This window comes from Chlorocebus sabaeus, chromosome 1 (genome assembly GCF_047675955.1).
Source record: "Chlorocebus sabaeus isolate Y175 chromosome 1, mChlSab1.0.hap1, whole genome shotgun sequence".
Taxonomy (NCBI): Eukaryota; Metazoa; Chordata; class Mammalia; order Primates; family Cercopithecidae; genus Chlorocebus; species Chlorocebus sabaeus.
This window is the reverse complement of record NC_132904.1, coordinates 102,023,209-102,041,968: the sequence shown is the minus strand read 5'-3', so window position 1 is coordinate 102,041,968 and position 18,760 is coordinate 102,023,209.

The window sequence follows — 18,760 nt, the reverse complement described above, 5'->3', positions numbered from 1 at the left end:
TCAAAATACTGTCACGATAACAGCCACTCTATGCTATAAAGGAGAGGGTTTACCAGCGGCTTACTGCAGGCTTAAAAATTGTTGAAAACAACTTTGTCTGACAACATATCAGAAATAAATATGCTCTTTCGCTGATTAGGTATGAAACGTAATCAGGCACAATCATTCCACAACAGGCTCTAGAACCTGCAGGGGTTGACTTCAGTGAGTTCCCTGCTGCCGTGGGTATAATCCTTGAATGCAGCAAATACAAAAGATTTGGAAATTATGCAGTAACTAGAAAAGTAATTCCCAAAGTATATTCTGCAAAGTCCCCGTTCTGGCACTTTTAATAAATTTGGAGAAAGGTTACATGTCTACATCAGTTTGAGGGAATTTTGCTTAAATTGTTACTTCAGTATCTGTAAAGACAGTTTTTCTATATGGCATTTTTTTTTTTTTTTTTTTTTTAAGTTTCCGCCGGGCGTGGTGGCTTACGCCTGTAATCCCAGCACTTTCGGAGGCTGAGGCGGACGGATCCCGAGGTCAGGATGTCGAAATACCGTGAAACCCCGTCTCTACTAAAAACAAAAAATTAACTGGGCGTGGTGGCGTGCGCCTGTAGTCCCAGCTACTGGGGAGGCTGAGCAGGAGAATCGCTTCAATCTGGGAGATGGAGGTTGCAGTGAGCCGAGGTCGCGCCACTGCATTCCAGCCTGGGTGACAGTGAGACTGTTTCAAGAAGAAAAAAAAAAAAGTTTCAGCGTCCTAATATGTATAGATTGTTTAAAACGCATTTGAGCTTTGGCTCCATCTCTCCTACCTTACTGTTATTTACATGAAGAATTTCTTAATTTTAATTATCTGGGAAACACTCATTTAGAGAGACATTTTCTTAAATCAGCGTTACCCATTGTAACCACTCAGGGGCAACAACGTCGTATTGCCAATACCAAATACGATCCTGGCTGCTTCTACCCCATCCAAATCTACTCTCGTTCTTGCAGAGTAAGAGAATAATAGACTCCCTTCATCAGGCTCCTCTAGAGCTAGGTTTAATGACCTAACTGCATTGCAGCCAGTGGAATATGAGTGGAAATGGTAAGCACCCTTCCAATTATGAGTCATGAGGCATTGAATGTGCACTTCTCCATACACTTCTGTCTTCCAGCAATCTGGAGGATAATCATGTCTATGACCCACTTTGACTTTGTAGACAAAAACAAAGCCCTCAGGAGTGACAAAGTAACATGATGTAAGGAGCCTACGTCACTGAATTTCCAGACCAGCTTGGACTACTCTCCTTGGAACATTTATTGAACATTTAGTATGTGTAAGTAAAACTATCATATTGCACAATTGCACAACTGTATTCTGTGTGATTTTTAGGAATTAGACTATTTAGTCTTCAGAATAATACTTTATCTCCTTTTTACAGATAAAGTAACAGCACAGAGGAGGTTAAGTAACTCCTCTGTGTTAAGAGAGGTTGAGTAAGCTAAGAGATGTGCTGCAGTCAGGAAGTGGCCAAGGTGGGATTCAAACCTCCTCAGTCGGCTCTAAATCTAAACACTTTATACTCTACTGCCAATCACTTGGAATAGTCAAACAAAATTATGCTTACCTCATGATTTATAGAGCATTTATATATCGACTCATTTCATAGAATTATACACATGTATTTCAAGCCATATAATTAAAAATATTTAAATTTGTCAATATATTTGTAAACTTACATTGATCACCGAATTTCATTCAGCATTTTAATAGCATGTGTATGAAATTTATAGATTGTTCAGTTGTGAGATGGGTAGCTAATATATTCACAGAAGTACGAATGCAGAGGAAACCAATGATGAATAATTTTTGACTATGATCAAAAATTAAAATATTAATATATCTCATGAAGTTAAAATAGTGCCTAAATAATAGAACTAATCAAATCATAACTAACATGGGTGTATTACACTTGGGCCTAAAAAGAAAACCTGTCCAATGTAGAATTAAAGGCAGAAAATGCCATTAGGTAGCAGTTTAGGTGAAAACAAATGACAGGGTGACTACAAGTCTGAGGCAGTGAATGGCTACTTAAAATCAAATAAATTTTACTCTGAATATATTGAGGACAGCATCTAAAATAAGGGAGATATTAGTCACAGTATAATAGTTAACTCTTACAGGTGGTCTGAATTAAGATTTCAAGAGCAAATTTTTAAAAATAATATATATTAATTGTATTCATTTGTATTATTATGATAATTTAAAAAATCCTTGAGAATGATAAGAATTACTAATTGGAAGCAATGTCAGTAGGCATGGATCAGAACTGTCCTAGGAAAACCAGCAGATGTACGCATTCTCTATTCTTTGGTCATTCGGAAATTTCTCTTCATAAATTGTTATCTTTTGTTTATTTGCATGAATTCTGACAAGTGTTCCCAGTTTGTTATATGTATGGTATTTATTTGCACAATCTGTGGCTTTTATTTCATTCATTTATTCATTTATTTATTTATTATGTTTTGATAGGGTCTCACTCTGTCACCCAGGCTAGAGTGCAATGACATGATCATAGCTCACTGCAGCCAACCTTGACCTCCTGGGCTCAAGGGATCCTCCTACCTCATGCTCTTGAGTAGTTGAAACTAAAGGCATGTGCCACCTTGCCTGGCTAACTTTTTAATATTTTGTAGAGATGGATTCTATGTCACCCAGGCTGTTCTCTAACTCCTGGCCTCAAGGGATCATACCATCTCAGCCTCCAAAGCACTGGGATTACAGGTGTGAGCCACCGCACCTGGCTCAATAGTTTTTGAATCAATATAATCAATGTATTTGAACAAGATATAATCAATATAATTGTCTTTGAAGAATGTAAGTTCTTAATTTTAATATTGCCCGATTTATCCATTTTTGTTTATGGTAGTGGTTTCTACATTCTGCTTAAGAAATATGTGTCTAGCTTGAAAAAATAAATATGATTTTCCGTGTTATCTCCAATAGACATGATTAAACTATCTATTACATTTAGGTCTGGAATTCACCTAGAATTGACTTTTCTGATTTGTGTGAAGTATTGGTAAAGATTTATTTTTTCTTTCAATATTGAGAGAAAATTGACCCATTACTGTTTATTGGAAAGACTGACCTTTAACCACTGCTCTAGAGTGACATCTTTATCACATATGTAGTATCTCTATGTATGCAGTGCTATATGTGTTTGTTTCTGGAAAATATTCTGTTCCAATGTTTCATTTGTCTAGTCCTGAACATTAATACTATTTTAATTGTAGTTTTATGATGAGTGTTGATATTCAGTGTTGTACATCCTGAATTTTTTCTTCTTTCAGTATTTTTAAGCTATTCTTTGACTAAGCTATAAAGCATGCACCTTTATAATTTTAAGATTAGCTTGTCAATTTTCACACGTAACGTAAGCACACACACAAATGTCTACTAGGATTTTGATTATGACTGCATTGAATTTAGATACATTTGGGAGACTGTTTTAATAATGCTATTTGTTCCAATCAATAAACATGGCAGACTGGAGGTAGTTCACTGATTTTTAAAAAAATATATTTGTATTTTATTGTTTACCTTTTGTTTTATTTTTTCTTGGATATTTGTTATTTCTAGTGCCACAGTTGTTATCATTTAAATATACATATTTTTAAAATATACATTATAGATAGCTACTATATGGAAATAAAATTGACTTTTTAAATATTGCCCTTGTATGCAATAAATTTGCTCAATGTGCTTATTCATTTTAGTTTATTTGTAGATTATGTTTAATTTTCTATGTTTATAATAAAATTATAAATACTGATAACTTTGTTGCTCCTTTTCTTAAGCTCACGTTTCTGCAATTTTCCCCTAAGTACATTGGCCAGGACCTCCAGTACAATATTGAGAATAAACGGTGATATTTCTTGACCAGTGATGGAAATCTTTCATATTTTATTATTAAAAGTATAATAACTACTGCAGTTTTTGCTGTATGTTCATTTTGAGAATGAAAATTTTGCTTCTATTTCTACTTTGCCAAAATCATAAATGGGTATTGTATTTTATTAAATGCTTTTCTGCATATATTGAAATAATCATATCTTTCTACTTCATTCAATGAATGTGGTGATTTGCACTGATGCGTTTTTCTAATGGATTGTATTTCTAGAATATACATATTTTGGATATGAAATATTATTCATTTTATACTTTGCTGAATATGGATTGCTATTCCTTTGTTCAGGATGATTATATCTGTTTTTACGAGATTGCCTGGTAATTTTCCTTCCTCGTCCTATTCTTGTCAGATTTTGATCAAGTATGCATTGCTCATAAAATGATATGGGGGTTATTTTATCTTTTTATTCCCCAGAGTTTGGATAATATACTTCCTGTAAATGTTTAAAAGAATGAAAGATTAATGCCATCTGGATCTAAAGTTTTATTTATGAGAAAGTTCAGGTTGCAGATTTCCATCTTTAATAAAATTAAGACTTCAATTTTTTTAGCGCTTCCTGTTAATGTTGGTAAACTGTATTATCTACCAAATTTTCTGATTTCATTTGCATTTTCAAATTTTCAGGATGAGGTTTTAAATAGTATCCTCTTGTAAACATTTAAAATTCTGACTGTGCATGGTGGCTCACACTTGTAATCTCAGCACTTGGGGATGCTGAAGTAGGAATATTGCTTCCGGTAAGGAGTTCGAGACTTGCCTGGGCAACAAAGCATGACCTTATCTCTACAAAGCATAAAAAAAATTAGCTGGGGATGCTGGTGAATGCCTGCAGTCACAGCTATTCGGGAGGGTGAGGCAGAAAGATCACTTGAACCCAAGATTTTGAGGCTGCAGTGAGATATGGTCACATGGCTGCACTCCAGTCTGGGTGACAGAGCAAGACTCTGTCTCTAAAAGAAAAAAAAAATCTGTGAGATCTATACTGATGTTCCCTTTGCATTTTTGATATTGACAATATATTCTTTCTTGTTTTTTAACATATTAATATTTTTAGAAGCTTACCATTTTAATCAACCCTTTCAAAGAATCAAATTGTGGCTTTTTTGATTATCACTTTTATATTTGATTTATGTGTCATTTGTGACTTTGTATAAAATTTGATGCTTTTCCCCTAACTTCTTAAGGTAAATATTTATACCACTGATTTTTAGGTGTTTTTTTTAACATATAGTTTGAGATTAAAAAATATTTATCTGTGAAGGGTTTTAACTGTATTCTACAAGTTTTAATGATGCATTTTCACGTCAATGAATAGAAAACACTTTCTATATTTCATTGCGGTTTTGATTTGAGTCATAAGCTATTTAGAAGTTATTGCCAATCTTTTAAACTGGTTTAAAATTTTTCTCTTTGTTATTAATTTTTAACATAAATGTTTTGTGATTAGAAAACATATACCTTCATTACTTCTTTTATTGAAACATTTTAAGGACAGCGTGCTTTTCTTTTTTTCTTTTTTTTTTTTTGGGATGGAATCTTGCTCTTGTTACCCAGGCTGGAGTGCAATGGTGCTATCTCGGCTCACTGCAACCTCCACCTCCTGGACTCAAGTGATTCTCCTGCCTCAGCCTCCTGAGTAGCTGGGATTACAGGTGCCTGCTACCATGCCTGGCTAATTTTTGTACTTTTAGTAGAGACGGAGTTTCACCACGTTGGCCAGGCTGGTCTTGAACTACTGACCTCAGGTGATCTGCCCGCCCTGGCCTCCCAAAGTGCTGGGATTACAGGTGTGAGCCACTGTGCCCAGTCGGCAGCACACATGTTTTATAAATCTTCCATGTGCACTTGACAAAACCTGTTTTCTGGAGTTGATATGTGTATATTTTACACATGTCAGTTATATTACATTGCTCAATCATGTTATTCAAATCTTCCAGATTTTTCCTGATTTTTAAATCTACTTGTGATATGAACTTCATGTTAAAATCTCTAATGGTGGTTGTAACTTAGCTACATCTCCTTTCAGTACTTCAGTTTTTGCTTCATATATTTGAGGCTAACAATATCGTGCACAATCAGAAATGCTATATCCTTCTTTACACTGAAACTTTAATACAATGTTCCTCTTTAGCCAAGTCGTGCTTCTTGTCTTAAAGTATGTTTATATTGATATTAGTATACCTGCTGTGACTTTCTTCAAATTTGTTTGCAAGTTATATCTTTTTCTGTTTTTAAATTTCAATGTTTTTCTATTCTTATATTAAAAGTTATTTCTCATCTTCATTTTTCAGTTTGACAATATTTGAGTATTAAGTGGGTTATTTAGTCAATTCATAGTTAATATAATATATTTTGATTTAAATATCCCTTATTATTAGTGTTAAATTTGTTCTACTCATTGACATTCCTTTTTTGGTTTAACCAGTTTTATTGGAAGATAATAATGTTGCTGTAAGGTTCACCTATTTAGCATGTATAATTAAGTAGGATAGTCTCAGAGTTGTGTAATTATCAGCACAATCTAATTGTAGAACATTCTTTACTACCCAAAAAGAAGCCTGTACCCATTAGCAGTCATCTTACCTCTCCACTTACCCAAACCTAGGCAACCACTAATCTATTTTTTGTCTTTATTGCCTATTAGATTGTCTTTAGATGGAATCAAACAATATGTGGTCTTTTGTGACTACTTTCTTTCCAGTAGTATGTCTTTCAAGTTTCATCCATGTTGTAGCGTGTATCAGGACTTCATTTTATTCTATACCTGAAAAATATTCCATTGCATTGCTGTATGGCATTTTATTTATCTATTCATCAGTTAATGGATATTTGAGTCCTTTCTACTTTTAGCTACTGTGAACAATGATGCTGTAAACACTCATGTATACATTTTGTATGAATGTATGTTTTTATTTCTTTTGGGTATTTATCCAGGAGTGGAATTGCCCAAACATATGATAACTCTATATTTAGTATGGTGAAGAACTACTAAACTGTTTACAAGCGTCTGCACTATTTTAACTTCGCACCAGTAATATACATATAAACATTTCAATTTCCCCACGTTTGCACCAATGATTGTCATTGTTGTTTAAATTATTGTCATCCTAGTGTGTATAAAATAATTTAAAGCCATGTTGATTTGCATTTCCTAATGACTAACAATCTGTACAGTATTTCTTGTGTTTATTGGTCATTTATATTTGAAGAAATATATATTCCAACACTGTGTCCATTAAAAAATTGAATTTTTATTTTATTATTAAGACAGTTTTTATATATCTAGATAAAAGCCACTTATAAGATATATATTTGAAAATATTTTCTCCCATTCTGTGGGTTGTCTCTTGAATTTTCGTTGCTATTATTAGCAGCAAATTTAAAAATAATTTTTTTTTTTGGAGGCAGAGTCTTGCTCTGTCACCCAGGTTGGAGTGCAGTGGCGTGATCTCGGCTCACTGCAAGGTCCGCCTCTTGGGTTCACACCATTATCCTGCCTCAGTCTCCAGGGCAGCTGGAACTACAGGTGCCCACCACCATGCCCGGCTAATTTTTGTATTTTTAGTAGAGACGGGGTTTCACCATGTTAGCCAGGATGGTCTCGATCTCCTGACCTCTTGATCCTCCCGCCTCAGCCTCCCAAAGTACTGGTATTACACGCGTGAGCCACCACGCCTGGCCACAAAATGTTTTAATTTTGATAAACTTACATTTATCTATTTTTTCCTGAGTTTTTAAAATATAACTAGAAAACAATTAATTAACATAGGTCATGAAGATGAAATCCTGTGTTCTTCTAAGAGTTTTGTAATTTTAATGACTACATTTAGATGTATTATCCATTTTGAGTTGATTCTTGTATATGGTTGGAGGTTGAAGTGCAGCTTTATTCTTTTCATGTAGACATACAATTACCTTAATTCTTCATCTATAGATTCTTTTTATTCTTTGACTGTATTCATAATAACAGATTTAAGATATTTGTCTAATAGGTACAGGAGCTGAGATCCCTCAGGAACAGTTTTTATTGACTCTTTTGTTCCCCTATTAGGGTCTATACTTTCCTCTTTATAATTTTGCTAAAACCTGGAAATTTTAGATAAGTTAATGTGGCAACTCTTGAAATTAGAAATGAGATTGTCTCCTCATTTTGTTTTCTGTTTGTTTAGTGAATTTTCTGGGCTAATTCTGTAATATTAGAATTAATTATGTTGGGTTAGCTTAGTGGTCAACTAATGATTGGTCAGAGATTTCTTGAATGTCTTGAACCAGTGAGTCTTCCTTCTGTCCTTTGTCAGTCTGCTTGAAATTGTTTGAGAACACAGAGTATTAACATTCAGACAGTTTAAAACTCTGCCTCGGCCTTTTCTCTCACTTGCGTGGGGTTTCCAGGTCAGACAATGGAGAGAGGCTGGAGTGCATTTTGGATTTTTCGGTGCCTGCACAAAGCCCTGCACATGTGCATAATCTTCTAAGTCCCTAGAAATATGTCAGAACTTTGCAAAGCCCCCATGGTTACCATATTCCTCAAATCTTCCTTTTAGGGACTCTCTTGTTGCTCTGACTGGTATATTCTCAGTAAGCTGCAATATTACATTGCTGCTGACTTTTTTCAATACATGCTTGGTGATAGGGCATTTTTTTTGGTGGAACAAATTCTGAGTCAGGCCAGATAAAAACAGCACCCTGTGAATGGGCCTTTCTCAGGGACCAGAAATCAACATGAAATACTGACAATGCTCTGGGATGGGACTTTTTGCAGACCTCCTCATGCAGACTATTCCTTCCTTTAGCTGCAAGGCTGTACTTGTTCACAATTACTGCAGTTGTTAGACTACTGTCCTTCCGAGTTACCACAGGCCTGGGAGAAGAAGATTGGAGTACATCCAATGAATAATACTACCAAGGCCAGGCACGGTGGCTCATTCCTGTAATCCCAGCATTTTGAGGGGCTGAGGTGAAAGGGTCACTTGAATCCAAGAGCTTGAGACCAGCCTGGGCAACATAGTGAGACCCCGTTCCAATAAGAGCAACAACAAAAAGAGCTAGGCATGGTGGCATGTGCCTGTGGTCCAGATACTTGGGAGGCTGAGTTGCTGGGATTTCTTGAGCCTGGGAGGTTGAGGTTGCAGTGAACCATGGTCACACCACTACACTACAACCAGGGTGACAGATGGAGTCGCTGCCTCAAAAACAAAAATAAATGAAATAAAATACAACCAGTCCTGCTCTTTTCACTCAGGTTTAGCAGAGTTTTTTGTTTTGTTTAGTTTTGTTGTGTTTTTGAATAAACGATCTTCAGAGGGCAGCCAGCCTTTGGTTAATTTCTATAGCTCTGAAAATGTATTTCTAGCAATATTTGCCAAATGTTTTCCTTGCTTTTACAGAGGACGAGTTTAACAGAAGTCTTCGCTTCACCATTCCAGAACTGTCCTTCACTCTAATTTCTTTTTTACTTTTTACTTATTATCATATTGTGACTAATTAAATATTTTGTTGCATGCCATTTCCACATTCATTTGCTAATTTTAAATACGTTCTGGCTTTCATTTAGCAGCCCTTCTTGCAATTACAATATATTTCAGACTAATGTAATTTGGTAATTTTACTTTTTCTCAGACAATTCAGTAATGTTACAATATTTTAGTGCCATTTCACCTTACGTGTTTTGTGTCATTTTTACTTTGCACTTAAGTTTTTATATAGGACATTGTCTTTACAGTCATTTATCATTTAAATTTAACCACATGCTACCATTTCTTTTGTATTATATTTGTTTTAGTGTTTCTATCCTTCCATTTGGGATTTTCTTCTGCCCAGAGTATTACCTTGAGTATTTTTATAGTTTGGGTCTGTTGGTAGTAAAATTTCCCAGTTTTTAAAATATGAACAAAGAAACCTTTACTTTTTATTTCTATTTTGGGTACGTTTACTGGGCAGACAAGTCTAGACTGATAAGGGTTTATATTGTTGTTGTTTTCAGTTTTTTAATGATGACATTCAATCATCTTCTGGATTCTATCATTTCATTGAGAAGTAAGTTTCATTCTTATTGTTTCTCCTTTGAAGACCACATGTCCATTTCTTCTAGATGCTTTTCAGATTTTCTCTTTGCCTTTGGTTTTCAGAAGGTTGAAGAAGTGTACAGGTGTGATTTTCTTTGTATTTATTCTTCTTTGAATATGTAGAATCTTAATAACACTTTAAATTGATGTTTCAATTTCATTCTCCTGCCCTTTGCTTGTGGGACTTCAATTAAATCTATGTCAGACTTTTTCTAAATCTCATATTTTTTACACTCTTTTCTATATTATCTATCTTCTTCCAACCTCTAGCCTTAAGTCTAGATATTTTCTGTTGTTTTATTTACCAATTTAATTACTTCATCTTCTGTGTTCATTGTTCTGTTAAAACTATCTACAGAAACATCAATTTCAGTTATTGAATTTTATAATTCTATAATTTTGAATTGAGTATATTTATGTTGATTCTGTCTTTGAGTTTAAATTCTTCATTTTGTTATGCATTTCCTTGAATAAATTTATCAAATTAGTTAAATATCGCTTCCTAGATACAGAAATCTTTCATTCCCCTGTGACATTGTTTGGATATGAGTTCTCACCAAATCTCATGTTGAAATATAATTTCCGGTGTTAGAGTTAAGGCCTGGTGGGAGGTGTTTGGATTATGGGGGTTTATTTCTCATGAATGACTTAGCCCATCGCCTTGGTGATGAGTGAGTTCATTCTTGGGAGATCTGCTTGTTGTGAAGTGTGGCACCCCGGCCCACTCCCATCTCTCTTGCCTCTGCTCTGCCATAGGAAATGCTTGGTCCCCCATAGACTTTCTCCATGATTGTAAGCTTCCTGAGGCTCCCCCAAGAAGCACATGCTGGTACTATGCTTCTGGTACAGCCTGCAAACCCATGAGCCACGTAAACCTCTTTTCCTATAAATTACCCAGTCTCTGGCATTTCTTGACAGCAATGCAAGAATTGCTTAGTACACTCTGCATGTTAATTTATTTTTTATAGCTTTTCTATCAAATATTTTCAGTCATTTGGTCTTCTACTGGGCTTGGTAATTTTTTTAAATTAAATTCCAGCCATTTGGTATGAAAATATAGAGTTATTTTACTGTTATTTTAGTCCCTTTGATGTTATATTTATTTAAAGAGGATTTATATTTTTATTTTACTTTATTTTTTGAAAGTCAATTAAGGAAGGGCCAGATTACATTAATACATACTTCTATTGAGGCTATTGATTTCAGTTTTTGTGAGAGTTGGTCTTTTTAAATTTTGTGTTTTCTGCTGTTTATCAACCTTCTTGGGTTCCAATGGAAAGATTGGGGTTTTCCTAAGACCTTGGCTAGTTTGAACTGCACTTTTTCTACTCAGCCCCATGCATCTGCCTAATGCTCTACACAACTTCTTGGTTTCTTAGAAACCCTCCTACTTTATTTCCTCCTCAGCTTTGGGCTTCCTGGCTAAGACTTAGTAGTGATAATTTCCTTGATGAAGTTTTGGCTCACCTCTTTATGTACCTTTCTCTTTGTGATACTTTTTGATACGTCCTTTGCTTTCGTAGATCACAACAATCTTCCAACAGTGATATAGAAAATATTTTATTCAGTTTTCTAGTTATCCTCTTTAGAAACAATCTGCCAATACAAGCTCATCTTCCACAGCCAAAGCAGAAGTCCTGGCACTATTTTTATTTTGGAAGTATTAACAATTCCATAACAAAGTCCTGTAGTAAGAACAATAAAATAGTGAAGCTTCTAAATGAATGCCATTTAAGAAACAAATAAATCCATTATTGATAGCTGGCCTAGGAGAGCAAAAATATAGATGTGTCATAAAGTTTTGAGATATTTAGGTAATTGTTTACTACAAGAAGCAATTTTTTTAATGTATATTTATTAGATTTAACTTAGACTGATAGAAGTAAATTTTACTTTCGTTTAAGATAGTCTATGCTGATAATTCAAACACTTACAAATACAACAAGCTGTTCTATATAAATTACAGTGCTCTCTAGCACAGGGAATTGAGTTAAAGGGCTATGTTGAATCCATTTTTAAAATGTTATAAGAGGCTGTGAAATAAGAAGAAAGCTAAACTCTAAATAGGCCTCGAAGAATATTTAAGATTAAATAAATTGGATAGAGTAAATTTTCCATACAGGAAGACTGTCCTGTTTAAAAGGTGTGATTAAAAAATAAAAAGTTTTTTGAGTGAAGAGGGCTAATGGGTAGCACTATCTAGATGAAGAGTTTGTATTGGTCAGTCACAAAGCTACTTTCTACTAGAAATAAACTTCTATCAAAGATCCCTTAATAAGGCCAGGTGTGGTGACTCGTGTCTGTAATCCCAGCACTTTGGGAGGCCAAGGCGGGAGGATTGCTTTAGTGCAGGAGTTCGACAATAGAGTAGGCAACATGAGGAAACCCCATTTATACAAAAAATATTCAGGTATGGTAGCTTTCCCTTGTAGTCCCAGCTACTCGGGAGGCTGAGTGGGAGCCTGGGCGACAGAGTAAGACCCTGTCTCAAAGACAATCCCCAAAGGAAAGATTCTTTAATAATTTATTGTACTGTAGCAACCAAGGGAAAACTTTCCCCTTGGCCCCCTGAAGATTCTCTGAAAATGAAATTACAAAAGGCAGATTAATAAGAGAAAAGACATATAAATTTATTTAATGCGTATACATGAAAGCCTTCAGTATGAAGACCCAAAGATACAGGGAAAATTGCCCACTTTTGTAATTGTATTCAACAAAGTATGGACAGTTTTATAGAAATATCACTGGACAAAAAGGGTATGATTTAATGTTAATAGACTAATAGATTGAGTCTGTTTAGATTCTGCTTAGCCTCTCTGAGCAGGCATTACTTTCTCTCAGATATGGGGAAGGACCCTCTTTAGACTTAGGGTTTTATGACCTGCAGTCAAACAGGTAGTTCAGATAATTTTTTTTATGGCCAGTTTTTACACAGAAAGGCAGGGGGAAAATTAGAGTAATATTTTTAGGTTTTATGCTGACTTTGGGGAAAAGAGGTGCTGGTTTCTACGACTGTCTCTGGGGAAGAGATTCTAGTTTTGGGGGCTATGTTTGGGGGACAATGGGACTGAGAGATGGGAGGACAGGAGAAGATGAGAGAAAACTTTTACTTCTAAGGCTGATTTGGAGGACTTCATTTTGGGATATTGTTTTTGAACCCTAATAGTATTTATGTTTGTGGATTTTTTTGTACTTTCATACCAGACTGTAAGATCTTATAATAGAAAAGATAATATTTTTCCTCTCTATTCTTCTCTTCAGGTAGTAGAGATTCACAGAAAGTTTTGGGAAGGAAAGAAGTATGTTAAAAATCAGTATTCTGAAAATATTATATTGAGGGTGACCAGAGAACAGAAATCCATGCAAACTGAAAGCGACAAGTCTCACTAGGAAGCTTTCCGTAGCACAGTGGAAAAAAAGATGAAGGCATGAAAGAACATGGTGGAAGAACTGACATAACTCAGTAGACATACTGCAGAAAACTTTAAAAAGAGAGACATGATTCCCAGTCTATCAACCGGTAGAATATTGATTTTATTTGCAGAAACTGGCAAGGAGCATTCCTTCACCATGTGATATTTTGCATCATGGTGTTCTGAATTTTTCACCTTCATATCATTTATTATAAGTTACAATCATATTTTCACTGTAATCTAATATCCACCCCCTACAGGATAATTGCAGAGACATTTGCATCTCTCATTGAAATGCCTGTGTTCCCATAGTGAAACTGCCTTTGCAAAAATTGTAACAGTGAGAAAATATTGACAGTGAAAGAGATCTGAGTAAACCAACTCCTTCTTGCCTTTATTCTCCAAACTGCCCATGTTCATTCCTGGGCATAGGCCAAGCTAACTCCTTGAGGAGTTTACTTTACAGTTTAACTTTGAAACAAACAAGATAACTGCCTTTCCTGAAACAAACTCTTCCCTGGCATGGGAACAAGACCACCTTTGTAAAACTAACAAATGAGCAACCAGATTAGAAATGATGGTTTAGGAGTCACACAGCTAGATGCCTCAAGATTCCCAACCTCTTCAGTTGCTCCTGTGGGTAATATTACTACTGCAAAACCTAAAATTGGTGTTTGGGATACTTTTAAGACCCTGTATTCTGATAATCTGGCCCAACTAGTTCTGTGATTCCACCCAGGAACAGGAAGAAGCAAGACAGCAAGAAGACCCACTTCACCCTCTATGATTTCATCCCCGACCTGACCACTCAGCACACTCCATTCCCCAGCCTGCTGTCCACCAACTAATTATCTTTAAAAAACTCTAGCCTCTGGATTTTCAGGGAGGCTGATTTAAGTAAGAATAACTCTGGTCTCCTGTTTAGCTGGCTCCATATGGATTAGATACTCTCTGTATTGCAATCCCCTTGACTTGATCAATTGGCTCTATCTGAGCAGCAGACAAGATGAACCTGTTGGGTGTTTACAATAGCATTGAAGTCATTGACACATGTTTGCATCATGATTACCTGATGGCATTTTGTTCAATACTATATTAAATGTTGGTATCTCCCCCAACTAGACTGTAAGTTTGTAAATGCTTAGAACTGATTGTCTAAATCCCATCTGAATGATAAATCTTTCATTTAAAGATAAAAAAAATCATATTTTATCTTTGATGTAATATATTCAGCTAGAATTGGGCTAAAATGAACCTTATAATGGATAGAAATAAATAAATAATTTATTATCATTCCCATACAAAAAATATAGCTATTCCTGAAGCTTCTTAACTTTTAACTTAAAACCAAAATGACAAACACTTAGAAATGTTAGCTTTAGTAAATTTGCCAAGAGTGCTCTGAGTTCCTAATTATAGCTAATATTCACTCCCATCATCCAATTTGTCTTCTGCTGCAGCTAACCCACATGTAATCTGAGTGTCTGCAATTTGAATCCCCTTTCCATTGAATCATAAAGGTGAAAGAACTGGATTTTTAAGATATAATAAAAGCCCATCTGAAACTGATTTAAACCATGCAGAAATGCATTATCTTGTGAGGAAATGGGTAGAGGTCAGGCAGGTTCCCCTTCCAGCATATCAAGGGTCAATCATCCTCTATGGGATGCGTATAGGAAAAACAAACTATTTTACTCTCTATACACGCACACTTCTGACACCAAATGTGTGGGAGTTTTCCCCACACCAAACAACTCTCCAATTCTCTTTAAACAATAAGTAGTGTTATACAATTCAATTAAATTCTGATACTATTTACTGAGAGCTATTTTAGACCCCACAGGTTAAGGGCTGAATTGTACAATACTGACACATCCACCTCCCCATTTCAGATGCCAATCACAAGTCCAGGTTGTCACCTGTATTTCTAACCAATTAGCAATAAACTGAGAGTTTACACAGCCCCCACCTTGGGTTTGATCATTTATAAGAACTGCTCATAGAACTCAGGAAAACCATTTACTTCCTATATTACCAGTTTATTATAAAATGATAGAACTCATAAATAGTCAAACAGAAGAGATGCATAGGGCAAGGTATGTGGGAAGAGGCTGAGAGCTTCCATGCCCTTTGGGTGTACCCCATGCCCAGCACCTCTGTGCATTCACCAACCTGGAAGTTCTCAGAATCCTGTCCTTTTGTGTTATTATGGGGGCTTAATTACATGGACATGATTGACTATATCATTGGTTATTGGTGATTAATCTGTAGCTCCTCTATCTTCCCCAGAGATTGGGGAGTCTGAAGGAAAATTCTAACCCTCTAGTCACATGGTTGGTTCCCTTGGGAATGAGCAGCCTCCATCCTGTGTTTATCTAGGGCTTTCCAAAACTCATCTCATTTACATAAACTCAGGTAAACATTTTATGAATAACAAAAGACACTCCTCTTACATTTATCACCCCCATAATTTAGGAAATTCCGAGGAGTCTAGGAGCTTTGGCCAGGAAGGAGTAAAAGAATCAAATGTTTATTTCCTATTACAAATCACAGTGTCACAACATGCTGTGATACTTTAGTTGTTCTCAACAATTGCAGATGTCACATCTGTGTAGAATAATACCCAAAGTACAAGGCAGACTTGTCTCTCTAACTCTTTATTAGGAGTGAGGGATTCTCCTTAGCGCTCTCCCTTTAGATTTCTCCTGATGTTTCACTGGTCCGAATCACATACCCAAACCTAAACAATCACTGCTGTAGGAGACTAAAAATACGCCACCCAAAGTAGGGCTGTAGAAAACCCAAATATGCCACCCCAAAATATGTCACTTTGGCATAAAGACCATTTTGAGCTGATTATTTTGAGAAACTGCAGACATAGGAGAAACTTCTAAGAGAGTAGAAGTTACTGCGTCAGGAAAATGTACATCTATTAAAAAAAAATTTGTAACGGCGTCTCAGGTCTCTGTAACAGGAAGAAAAGGATGACTCTAAACCAGTAGAGACTTCTATCAATGAAGCAGGCACCAAACCTTGCTTAACAAACCTTGCTCTTGTTTACTTCTGATCACTTTGCCATTAGTGTGTTTTGTGTGTTTCCTCACACCCTTCTTTCTTTTGAAAGAAGATTGTATTTCAGCCTGAACTATTTTCAGTTTAGTTTCAGTTGAAGATTGTATTTCAGCCTGAACTATTTCTTGGAGACTTACTCATTTCTCTGAGTATCTCCCAGGTATATGGAAGGCATACATCTTATTAAGCTTCTGTTTGTTTTTCTCTCGTTAATTTATGTAGTGCTACAGGGGTCAGTCCTATCTAGGAACTGTGACAGGCAGAAGGAAAATTAGTTTTTCCTCTACTACACTGCAAAGTGGAGTGGAATCTTTGTAACTGTCCTAGGCTCATTATGATCCACTGTCTGTTGTTCTCAATGGAATCCTTTCCTCCTTAATCATGTGGAAGAAAAATCAAATAACAGAATAAAATCTAGACACTTCTAGAAAGAAGAAAAAACATGGGTTTGTGGTAGATATCTATCAGGGTGAACTTTAGAAGTTCTCTGAAGTTTTTGCTCAAAAGAAAGAATTTTATTTGGGGAATAAGGCTTAACTAATTTTATGCCAAGAAAATGCGTGTTTTTAAAATGTTTTATTATTATTATTTTTTTGGAGATGGAATCTTGCTCTGTTGCCCAGGATGGAGTGCAGTGGCATGATCTCAGCTCACTGCAAGCTCTGCTTCCCAGGTTCACGCCATTCTCCTGCCTCAGCCTCCCGAGTAGCTGGCACTACAGGCGCCCGCTACCACACCCAGCTAATTTTTTTTTTTTGTATTTTTTAGTAGAGACGAGGTTTCTTTTCTTTTTTTTTTTTTTTTTTGATAAACTCATTTGTATTATTAGAGTGATAATTATATAAAACAATAGAGGCCTTCATAAAAGAAAAGGTTGGGTGACTAAGAAAAACCTAGAAGCAAGACAAAGGAAAATTGAAGTAATATGATGTAATAATGCATGAAAGGCAAGAAAGGAAACTGATTTCTAACAGAATATATCATAATTTGAAAGAACTAGATAGGCATTTAGACTTTGAGGGCTGTACTTTTTTTTTCTTCTTTAAGTTCTAGGGTACATGTGCACAATGTACAGGTTTGTTACATATGTATACATGTGCCGTGTTGGTGTGCTGCACCCATTAAATCGTCATTTACATTAGGTATATCTCCTAATGCCATCCCTCCCTCCTCCCCCCATCCCCCGGCAGGCCCTGGTGTGTGATGTTCCCCACCCTGTGTCCAAGTGTTCTCATTGTTCTATTCTCACCTATGAGTGAGAACATGGGGTATTTGGTTTTCTGTCCTTGCGACAGTTTGCTCAGAATGATGGTTTCCAACTCCATCCATGTCCCTACAAAGGATATGAACTCATTCTTTTTTGTGGCTGCATAGTATTCCATGGTGTATATGTGCCACATTTTCTTAATCCAGTCCCATTGATGGACATTTGGGTTGGTTCCAAGTCTTTGCTATTGCAAATAGTGCTGCAATAAATATACGTGTGCATGTGTCTTTATAGCAGTATGATTTATAATCCTTTGGGTATATGCCCAGTAATGGGATGGCTGCGTCAAATGGTATTTCCAGTTCTAGATCCTCGAGGAGTTGCCAAACTGTTTTCCACAATGGTTGAACTAGTTTACCGTCCCACTAACACTGTAAAAGTGTTCCTATTTCTCCTCATCCTCTCCAGCACCTGTTGTTTCCTGACTTTTAAATGATCGCCATGCTAACTGGTATGAGATGGTATCTCATTGTGGTTTGATTTGCATTTCTCTGATGGCCAGTGATGATGAGCATTTTTTCATGTGTTTGTTGGCTGCATAAATATCTTCTTTTGAGAGTGTCTGTTCATATCCTTTGCTCACTTTTTGATGGGGTTGTTTGATTTTTTCTCGTAAATTTGTTTAAGTTCTTTGTAGATTCTGGATATTAGCCCATTGTCAGATGGGTAGATTGTAAAAAATTTCTCCCATTCTACAGGTTGCCTGTTCACTCTGATGGTAGTTTCTTTTGCTGTTCAGAAGCTCTTTAGTTTAATTAGATCCCATTTGTCAATTTTGACTTTTGTTGCCATTGCTTTTGGTGTTTTAGTCATGAAGTCCTTGCCCATGCCTATGGCCTGAATGATATTGCCTAGGTTTTCTTCTGGGTTTTTTGTGGTTTTAGGTCTAACATTTAAGTCTTTAATCCATCTTGAACTGATTTTTGTATAAGGTGTAAGGAAGGGATACAGTTTCAGCTTTCTACATATGGCTAGCCAGCTTTCCCAGCACCAT